The sequence below is a fragment of the Gobio gobio genome (assembly GCF_949357685.1).
Source record: "Gobio gobio genome assembly, chromosome: 10".
Lineage (NCBI taxonomy): Eukaryota > Metazoa > Chordata > Actinopteri > Cypriniformes > Gobionidae > Gobio > Gobio gobio.
In genome coordinates, this window is record NC_137116.1 from 18486746 (window position 1) to 18498144 (window position 11399).

Below are 11399 nucleotides of genomic sequence, written 5' to 3' on the forward strand. Positions count from 1 at the left end.
GCAATCCTTCAGTCGCTCTGGTGCTTTCGCGCTCTGCACTTTCTTTTCTCTCGAGGCATCGACAACACAGCTGACACAGGTAAATACACGTGCTAGAAGAGTTTTTGTTTTGTTTGTTTCTGGTCCCGCTTCAGATGACACGATGCCATCAAGCGGGATCTCTGGTCGTAATCAGTCCTTCACTGACCAATCAGCGTTCATTAGCAGAATGCTAGCGTGTTATGGACAACAACAACTCAACCTGTAAGAAATCAAAAGGACATAAGTACTCGTTCATTCAACTTTCGACCTAAAACCCATGTTGAACTTGCAAAATCTACAATCATTTCTGAGATTTCTCAACGGCAATCGGGTGAAAGAGACAAATTTAGCCGTCAAGCCCCATTGACTTCCATTCATTTTGCACTCATGGCGATCGCCCCCAGTGGAATTCTGGTGGTACTACAACCAAAATTCTGTACAACAGGGCTTAATAGGGAGTGGGCAGGCTCTCCGTAGACGGGCTCTGACCCTATGCATCAGGTCTCACTGCGCAGACGCAGGCGACATCACTCTCTCTTCAAACCCCACTCGCGCGGCATTTTAGAAGATGCAGCTCCGGTGAGTGAACGGGACAGATGGGCGTCCAGTCGGTGTTTGTAAGCACTGTTCGGACGGTAATTGTTTGTCCTGCGGTCGTACGGTGTTTTCATCCTTTACAGGGGCTAGTCAGTGATTTTATTGTCGTCTTAATCCAGAATATCAGTGTTTTTCTCCCACCACCCGTGTAAAAATCTCCAGCCGAATTACCTAACTTACTGTTTGACTAACACCAAGGTCGTGTGGTGCCATCTGAATCCACATCTCTGAGTTTTCAATAATATATCACTTCAGAATTCACTGTTTATATCCTTTTTGGCCACTGCAGAGCACCATGCAGCTGTGCTTCGCGGTTATTTGGATGCATTTTAAAGATCTAGACTTGTATTACTGAAATATTGGCAAGTATTTACAAGACCAAGATATTTCATCACCGCTCAAAAAAAAAGAAAGAAAGAAAAGCACATACACATTTGAAATGTGCCGTTATAACAACAGCAATTATATATGTTAAAATAACGGCAGCATTATGATTGCCTCATAAGCGAATAAGAGGCTGTATTCACTTATTTTCCGCTCATTTCCATGTGGAATAAAATTACATCCTTTATTTTGAGATAAAATACCAGACATAAAAACATTTTAACTATAATGTGGGTCTAATCTTAAACAGATTTAAATAATTATTTGGATATTATTTTCCTATTATTAAATTAAATATGCATTTATTCTTATTAAGACATTTGGAAAAACTTTTATTACATTGAAGTGGAAAATAAAACGGGTGTTGTGGAAAAAGATAGATAAATGTGGCCACAAAAATCACAAGAAAAAACACCACGAACCTTAAGAGACATCTCAATGTTTTTATTTATTTTATTTAAATGTATGTGTGTGTACTTCTAACATGTTTAGTTGGTAAAATAAATATGTTGTAACTTCAAATCAGAGCGTCTTCCGTGTCTGGAATGGATGTATTCTTGAGTCTATAAGGTAACAATAATATAATACGATAACATTGTTTGAAATGGGTTTGGCTAAAAGAAGATTTTGGTTTTGTCTATAATATGTACTTATACTATATTGACTGGGTTAAATAGAATTGCATTGCTAAAAAGAGACTAAAATACAATTTTCATTGACTAAAACTAGACGAAAATAGTCATAGATAATTCTGACTAAAATAAGACTAAAATGCTCAGACTTTTAGTCGACTAAAACTTGACTAGACTAAAAAGAGTATGAACGTGACTAAAACTAATAAAAACTAAAATGACAGCTTGACACAAAACTAAAATTAAAACAGGCCGCCAAAAACAACACTACTCACACTACCGTGATTGTATATAACTTATTATTTATATTTATATTACATATTTTTACATATTTATATTAATTTCGCCGGCCCAGCTTATTTGTAGTCAATCTTTCTCAAACAGAGTTGGAAGAGAGTTCAAACTTACCAGTACTAAGGAGTGCTGAGGCAGCTCCAGCTCAGTTTGCTCTTTCTGAAGCCGTTGTTTTTTTTGCCAGCTATCGGAGAAAGCGGTCACCAGCGGTCGACACAAACCCACGGCCCGGAGGGTCCATTATTTTTCTACATATATGGATTCGATACACCGACCACATCCACCAACAACCCAGAAACCAGAAGGCACTTTGGCGAAGGTAAGAAGGCTTTCATACTATAGACCCTTTTCACATTTCTGGGTTTCTCAGAGAGGAAGTCATCATCGTTGGGTTAACTATTAAAGGGGGGGGTGAAATGCTGTTTCATGCATACTGAGCTTTTTACACTGTTAAAGACTTGGATTCCCATCCTTAACATGGACAAAGTTTAAAAAAAAAAAAGTTGGACGTTTGATGGAGTATTTCTGTGCCAAAAATAGTCCTTCCGGTTTCTCATAAGTTTCGGAAAGTTTTTCTCGAGTGTGGGTATATGTGACGTCAGATGGGGGGGGATGTCCTTGTACGGGCCGTACGGGCTCTTCTCCTGGAAGGGCGCGCGCGACTAGAGCGAGAGAGCAAACGCTTTAGGGAAGCCGCTGCGCTGCAGTCACAGGACTTCACGAAATCAACAATGTCACCAAAGACGACAATGGTTTATTTTTCGGCGACAATGGTTTATAAACAAGGTACAGTTCAGTACAGGGGTGTTAATAAAGGCCTTCTGAAGCGAATCGATGCGTTTGTGTAAGAAAAATGAGCTGCTGCTCCCCGTCCCCTTTCAGGAAGAGGGCGGAGCTTCAAGAGCTGGTGTCAGCAGCTCTGATTACCTCACGCAGACACACACAGAAAATGTCAGAAACTGTTCAGCCTTTCATGATCAAACCGGAGTCGGACAATGATGGAGAGACTCAAGAAGAAGTGACATGTAGAATGAGACAGGACGTTTCTGAAGGGATAGTTGATGAATTTATGAGTTAACAATCTTCAAGTCATTGATTAGCGTATTCAGTCATGATAATCGTGGGAACTGCTGTGAGATGCACAGAGCCAGAGAATATCTGCTGCATGAAGAGAGAACAGGTATAGTTTAGTTTAACTACAGTTATAACTTATGTTGTCATCTTGCTTTATGACATGCTATTCCAGGGCGGGTTTATGTAACTTTTAGGGATAGCGTAGTCCTTAAAAAGCGATTTCTGTAAAATGAAATATCTCTCTTTGCTTTGAACTTTGAGCGTCGTAACTTTGCAGATGTTGTTTATGCTCAAACAGCGACATTACACACTCACTAGGCTTGCTACGATAGTCGGTGTTACCGGTGTTCAGAGTCAACATCACTTGCCCACCGTGGCACCGCCCCAGCGTCGTTTAAAAAAAAAAAATTGTATAGTAATAAAATAATTTAGTTCAGTTAGAGAACAGACAATACAAATTAAAACTAGGGGTGCTCCGATCGATCGGCAACCGATCATGATCGGTCGATAATCGCTTTGGGATGGTTGATCGGCGGTCTCCAAAAAGGCCGATCTCATGAACCGATCGCATGCTGACGACACATAAACCCCGCGCCTGCTGTGAGAGCTAGGGCATAATATGCAGCGACACCGTCTCATTCTCTTTCCAGTGCGGGTAAAATAATTATAATGCTGAAGGTGAGGTACAATTCATATTTCTATATTAGATAACTTTCGCAGTCATTTGAAAACGTTCTGTGGGACATAAGTTCACAAACAGCGCGCGTGAATCACAGCGTGCGCGCGCGCTCTCTCTCCCTTTCAAAATGCTCAAATGGCTTCACATCAGCGCATCGCATCTGCACTAAAATCGAGGTGCTCAGTTGACACAGGATTTGCCACTTTGCACAATCGAGGCAGTGTCGCATTGTCACTAAAGTTTATCATTTGCATTTATTTTTAAGTCTTGCCAGTGTTCAAACCGCACTCGCGCGCACGGTCTGGACACACACACACACACACACACACACACACACACACACACACACACACACACACACACACACACACACACACACACACACACACACACACAGGCCATCTCACAAAAAGCTTGCGAGTACAAAGTGCGCTGAAATGGTCAGATACACACATATGTATGTACTAAATGACCGTCTTGACGAGTATGCACGTAAACCCCGTCGTGACTCGCGAGTGAACATTTGTGCAACTGCATGTAACCGTAACCGTGTTCACTCTTAAAGTGACAGCTGTCGAATAAACTGCTGCTGTCTCTGAGTTTCTCTTTGTCTTGTGTTGAACCTTTATGACACCCACTGCTCTTGAATGACTAACTTTTGCAACCTTAAGTGTAAGGATGAATCTAATTTAATTTATTCAGGGAAGACCAATATTAATTTACATTTGATTTCTTATTAAATGTCTTTAGTATTTCTTACCTCAATACTAATGTTAGACCTACCTGAAAAATTGTTTTTAAAAACAAAAATGCACTGCATGATCAAATATTTAGGTGAGAATTATATACATTTATTATATACATTTATTTGGGAAAGATGGCCTACAATAGTCTTAAGTTATCTCATTTTCTAAAATAAACACTTGGTGGTTCTTCAAGATCTTGACTCAGTTAATTTAGAGTTAGTTTCATTTCTACAAATGGTGCAAACTCTGCAAGATTATAGATAAAAGATTGCCATTCTGTGATCGGCAGTGATCGGCAATCGGCAGATCATGATCTTGGTGATCGGTAATCGGTGATCGGCCCCAAAAATGCTGATCGGAGCATCTCTAATTAAAACTGAACATGTCTGCTTAATAAAGCATGACCCGACCGTGAGTCTAGGCAGGAGTCATTCATCAGAGAGTGAGGACTGAGATGATCGCGGAAGATTTGATTTCAAAGCGAAACGTAAAAGCGCCTATTTAAGGGAGTTTGTCATTTGTTTTGTTGTTGTGTTTTTCATAAAAAATAATAGGCTAATGAACCCACAATTCAAGCAACCCGCCTCGCAGTGTGTGCATTTACGGACGAATTTCATTCATGGCCTCACAGAGCGCGCATTTACGGACGAGCTGTCATTCACGGTGTTCAGTTTTCAGTTGCGTTATGAAAGCCCGAGCGGTTGTGTGTATGTTACTTTCGGTTTGATAGAATTAGTGATTTAAAAGCCCCCGCCGGTGATACCGGTATTACCGGTGTTGTCACACGTCGATTAACCGGTGGGGAAATTTTCACATCCCTAACACTCACTAAAGTTAAAGAAGTCCAATCATAATCAACCACCCCTTTAACTACTGTTAACAAATGAAACCTTATTGTATAATGTTAACAAAATACCCGGGTGGAAAATAGCAGCTTGCTAAAACCGATGCATCTCTCCTTGTTATATACAGGGTTAATGTTTTATTGTGTACTGTCCCTGTTCAAATAAAATAAATAATAATATCAGTAAAACTTCAGTTTGTGTTCGCTATTTATACACTTTAATATTGTTCTTTCACTCTAAACAAAGTGCACAATGAAGCAGATTACTTTACATTCACAATTTAAGAAGCTGCGCTTTTCCATTTCTGACTAAATTATAGCAAACAAAATGGAATATAGCTCAATATCATTTAATTAGCCAACATTATGGTGCTGATTTCTTGGCAATTAACCCTTAATCGGCCCTTGGGGTCCAGCTGACCTCACTGGACTTTTCCTCCATTTTTAAAAAGTGTTCCCTTCATCTCAGGGCTATGAGACTCTGTGACTTTAACTAAATAATCTATCTAAACATGCACAAAAAATCTGGGCTTGATTTGGTTAAAAAAAAAATTTGGTGTGTAAATAATATATTTACCGTTTAAGTCCCTCTGGGTTTTTTCACTTTTTTTGTCAAAATAAATTAACTAAATCCAGTATACATCTGAAAATGTTTACATTTATATCAAGGTCTGGTCCTAGAGCATAAACACAAGTGTGACTTTTGTTAGAGGTCATTGCAGCCATCTTAGTTTTCACTTCACTATAGCAGTGATGCAGCAGCAGATGTCTCTCTGATAAAAACTATATTCTTTTGTTATTTCATGCCAAAGAGGCCATCGTCTGTAAGGCTGAGCAATTTTATCGATTCTGCGATATAAATCGATATTTTTTTCCCCCAAGAAAGTATAGATTTTTAAGCCGCGAGTATCGATACATAAGTCCCAGGGCTCTACATAGCGCCCATTTTGGGCGCATTTGCGCCTGAAAATTACTGCATGCGACTGTGAAAAAATATTTAGGCGCACCGGTGCGAGTGACCCGATCGATTCTCATGAATAGATGTATAATACAATCGGAATAAAAACTACAACTGCCAAAGTGCATCAACACTGACTGACTGAGCAACTGTTACGTTTCGTGCTGCAATCAACTGCTTTTCATGCCTTTTGTCAGCAGAGCATGAGCAAAAAACGTGTGCGACGGACTACACTTCACAGATTGTTTACCAGGTGAAACGTGTGTGACGCAGCCATGCGCGCTTACCAGACGCCTCGCGCTGATGTTTCTTTGCAACCAAAATTAACTAGAAATACTACATTTGGATTATCATAAACAAGGTCGGAAATTAACAGGGGCTTGGGGCAAAAAAGCCACCAAAAATGAATTAATAAAAAATTATTTTAAAACGCCCCTGTATGAGTTCTTAATTTAATCTGTATCAGCTGCAGTCCATACAAATGACTAGATGCATATGAGTGAGTACATCATGAATCCATTTACCAAACCGTGTTTTTATCTTACCCTGAATCACTACGGTACACATATAATAAGTGTTTATATTCTGACTATTCAATTCCAGTTTGGGTCGCAGCGCTGCGGAGGAGCACAGTCCCTGTGTGACTCGCCATAGACACAAACAGAGAGAAGTAGATCCGGCTGCAGTGTTCTTCCGCAAGACGCACGCAGTTCTGTTTATTAAGCGCCAGAGCGCATTAAGTTACGGGCAGCTATTGCTCCGAGTATTGGCACGATCTTGTACAAAAGTCCAATAGACAAGTTGATATTAAGTAACAACGTTTTAGGCACAATACTGTCTATTTCGGGAAACTACACCAGAACGTTGCGCATCTCCAAGCGGTTTGATTCGAATGAATCTGCGTTTGAACGATTGAATGAACGACTCCCACATAAGACTTGACGCCACCTACTGCCGGTTTTATTTTCATTTATACTTTGCATGGACTTTTTTTTCTTTTAACTAAGTTTAAGTTTAACTTGTACATAGCCTATTTCTAAATTCAAAAACTTATATTTAAAACATTCATACAACATTATTCACCCATGAGCTGCATTAAATCTATGTAAATGTGTCTAAACAGCACTTCAGATAGAGCTGCTGTGGCACTTCTACAGTGCAAAGATTGATCTTTTGATGCCGATTTAATTAGATTGGTAACAGTCTGGTTGTGTCTTATTGCTCTAACAGAATTTATTGTTTAAATTAACATTTTAAAAACAAAATTTCTATTTTAATTGAAGAAATTGCCAAAAGATGATGCATACATTTAATAAGATTAGAAAACATTGCTCTTATAATGGTAAAAATGCCCCTGGACATTAATTTAAAGGGACAAAGATAATCTTGGGAAAGTTATAATTGGAATGCGTGTTATTGATCAGAAAGTGCTCCTAAATTTTTGACTGTGCTCCTAATTTTTTTAAATTAGGAGCACAAGTGCTCCTCAAGAAAAATGTTAGCGTAGAGCCCTGAGTCCCATTCAAATCCCCGTGTTTACCCCCATTCGCGTTGCAGGAAGAGCGATTTGGTCAGCCAGCCGCTAATGTCACTGTAGAGCAAGTTACCCGTACTACTAACTTTACACAGACTAGGTATGTGCATTTCTGGCAAAAATACTATTTGATATTCGCTGATAAGTATTCGAATATTATTCGAAAATCGGTCAATCAAGAATTCCCCACGCACGCACACACAAACCTCGGATACACGCACACACAATGACACAGGGAGAGGTTTTTATGATTTGTATGAAATCAATCTGTTTAATACAACAACTGTACCATCAACATCAATTTATTTCAACGTAGGCTTAGGCAGATAGGCCTACATGCCCGAAAACAGATCGCTATATATAATTTTTTTTTTTTTTTTTTTTTTACTGAACGCATCCTGCATGACTGAACTAGACACGTCTTTAGTCTATGGAAACGATGGCCTATCGGAAACTGTTTATAACCTTTTCAATATTAAAAACTGCTAAATCATCTTCAAGTCTTGAAAACTGATAATCTCGTAATGTTGCCTCAAGCATTAATAATTTGGCTGCAGGAATGAGACTACAACATGAACTTGACGTCAAACTCTTTAAACAAATCAATCTCTATTAATAGTTGTACATTTACACCCATAGTTTTGTTATCAAAATGAAATGTTCATACGAAAATGTGCTATCTATGCCAAAATGATTTAGGCTTATAGGTTAGCGGAACACAGTTGTCGGCAATATAGCCTAACGTGAACGTTTATTAACACCTCGTTTTATTAACGAAAGTAAGTGGTCATAGTCTAGTCTGCCATATTTTTGTAAAAAAAAATGAGCATATCCACATGTTCGGGATGAAGCGCTGTCCACAAATCTGTTGTCAGTGACACTTTATTGCCACTTGCTAATTGGGTGCGTAGATCGCATGCACCATCATCATATAACTTCTATCATATAACATATAACCAGTCTAGAAGTGACCGTCTTTCTAGATGGGACAGTGAACTCCGGTTCAACAAATGCCATGAACTCGCGAAAACCCTTCCCTTCAACGAAACTGATGGGTAACGTGTCTTTCGCGATCATCTTTGAAAGCAAGATTCTCTGTCATTTTCAAGTCATTTTCTCTGCCCGCTTAGCATCTAACTTTCGTGGTCTAACCAAAAAGCTAGCCACTGACTGCTGACCTGTAGATGGACCCCCAGTGCAAGCATGCTTTCATCGTAGGTGGTTGTGCATGGTTGTGGTCGATCCGTGGTATGCCAGCTTTCCTTGACATAGTTTACACTGAACTTCGTTTGCATTTATTTTATTAAACGAGTTCCATACAGAACTTTTACTCGGCTGAGTCTGCATCGTTCACGCCACGCCACAGTTAACAGTTAACGGCAAGACAGGCAGTATGCTCTTTTTCTGTTCTGTTATTACAATACACATAAATATGTGTTGCGGAGGTTTTGGTACTAGCGACACCCTCTGGTTGGATCTAATGTGTTACAGGAGCACATCTGCCTTTCTAGTGCGTGTTTCTTTTCTTTTTTTCTTGAGTTTCTTTAGTAATGGAGATAACAGACCTGCCAACATGTACGCATTTTTCTTACTCGGCACGCATTTTGACCCTTTGGTACGCTTGTACGATTCACTGCTCTCTATGTACGCATTTTGTTGCATCTCGCATTTCGCCGGTTTCAGTGCAATCTATGACGTTGATTCTGCTGCTGAGTCACAGCGTGAAAAGCTTTCGGCCAATCAGAGAGCTTCATTTTAACCCTCCGCTTACATGCCCGCCCCTCCTAGACAAATGCTTCCAGTCCGCGCCGCGCACGTTCGTTTCATTTCAGTGCTTCAAGCAAGCTAGGCAGGCCGGATAACTGCAGGCTTGCATGCCATGGCTGAACCGAGTCACAGAGATGCGCTGTTGGCGGTTACAGCCGCGGATGACTTGACGAAAAATTATATTTTAAATAAATTTGGGCGAGTGGCGGTTGAACCAATCAAATGGAAAAAAAAATATGCATTCTTAAATATTGTTACAGTGCACTAAGCAAACCTGCAAGCTATGAGCCCAGCTGTCAGTATGGAGGCCTAGGCTAAGTTACTTCTCATAGATATTTTAAAACAGCCAGTCGTTGTAGCCTACCACTCGGGGAATAGGCATTTAAAACATAGACAGATTATGGAGTGATAAAAAAATGGCATCGGGCAATGGCAGCGCGAGATGTTCAGAAGAACGCAAGAGCTAAACTTCTACATGCTCAATAACATCCACAGCAAAAAATAAATAAATAAGGTTAAAAAAATTGTCGAAAAACTTTGCCCATCGTTTATTAGCAGATGGGCAAGGCAAGCGGGCAAGTTTTGGGGTTGTTATGGATAATTAAAATGTGAACATGCATGTTGCACAGTTGTGTGGTTGACTTTCAGCGAATTTTAGTGAATGAATAGAGTTGCCGTTTCTGTAATATCAAAGCTCCATAATTTGTTTCTTGTATGATTTTGTTAGGCCTGCTGGTATAAAATGAATTAACGTAACTGTTGTGTTGTGTTGCGTCGCGTCTTGCCACATTCAATGTACAAAGCATTGCTTTCTCTTGAGGGTGCTTAAACTCGCACCAGTAGACAAAAAGTTACCTGATTGTGACAGATAGCCGAATTCACATTAGGGCTGGGCGATATGTGAATTTTTTGGGAGGGATAATCGCCTTCAAAAATATCGCGATATCTGATAATATCGTCTACTCCGCACTGAACACGCCCACTCGCGCCATTGCTCATGTCTGTGTCAAAATTTTCCAGACATAAAATGGAGGACAACGGCTTAATATCCAAGAAAAGATGCACACCGGTAATTTGGCAGTATTATGGATTTAAAACCAAATGCAAATGGTGAACCAGCGGATCCAACAGAGGCTATCTGCAGGCTGTGCAAAAAAAAAAGTAAAGGTTAAAGATGCGCAGACCACTAATCTCCGCTGCCATATCCACATACACCATCCAGTGTAGTGGCCTCATTTGAGCCCCGCTTTGCAGCCGCTTCTCAAAGCAGGAAAAGTTCTAGTTTAACTCAGATTGCTTCTGCGTTCGCTTGTGGAAAGAAGTACGATAAATCCAGTTTAAAATGGAGACAGTGCACTCTAGCTGTGACCCGTTTTCTGGTTAAAGATATGATGCCTCTTAGTCTTGTGGACCAGGCAGAATTCCGGTCCATGCTTCAAACTTTTGACCGGCAGTATGAAGTACCCAGTCGGAATTATTTCTCAAGAACAGCTATTCCAGAGCTGTATAATACAGAGAAAACTGAGGTTATGACTAACATCAGTAGCGCGGATTACATCGCTCTTACGACGGATATGTGGTCGAGCAGCAATACGATGACACCTTACATGTCAATTACTGCTCATTACATAGACAAAAACTGGGTACTACAATCAAACTGCCTCGGAACGGTTTATGTGCCTGAGAGCCACACAGCAGATTATTTGGCAGATAGTCTCTTGGAGAGTGTAGGGTGTTTTCACACCTGTAAGTCCGCACCAAGGTCCGAACCGAAGTTCATGTTTTGATACATTTTATACATTCGGTTAGTTTTGGTTTGGTTTCACATAGCCATCATGCGAGCGGACTAAAAAACTTTACATGACACAC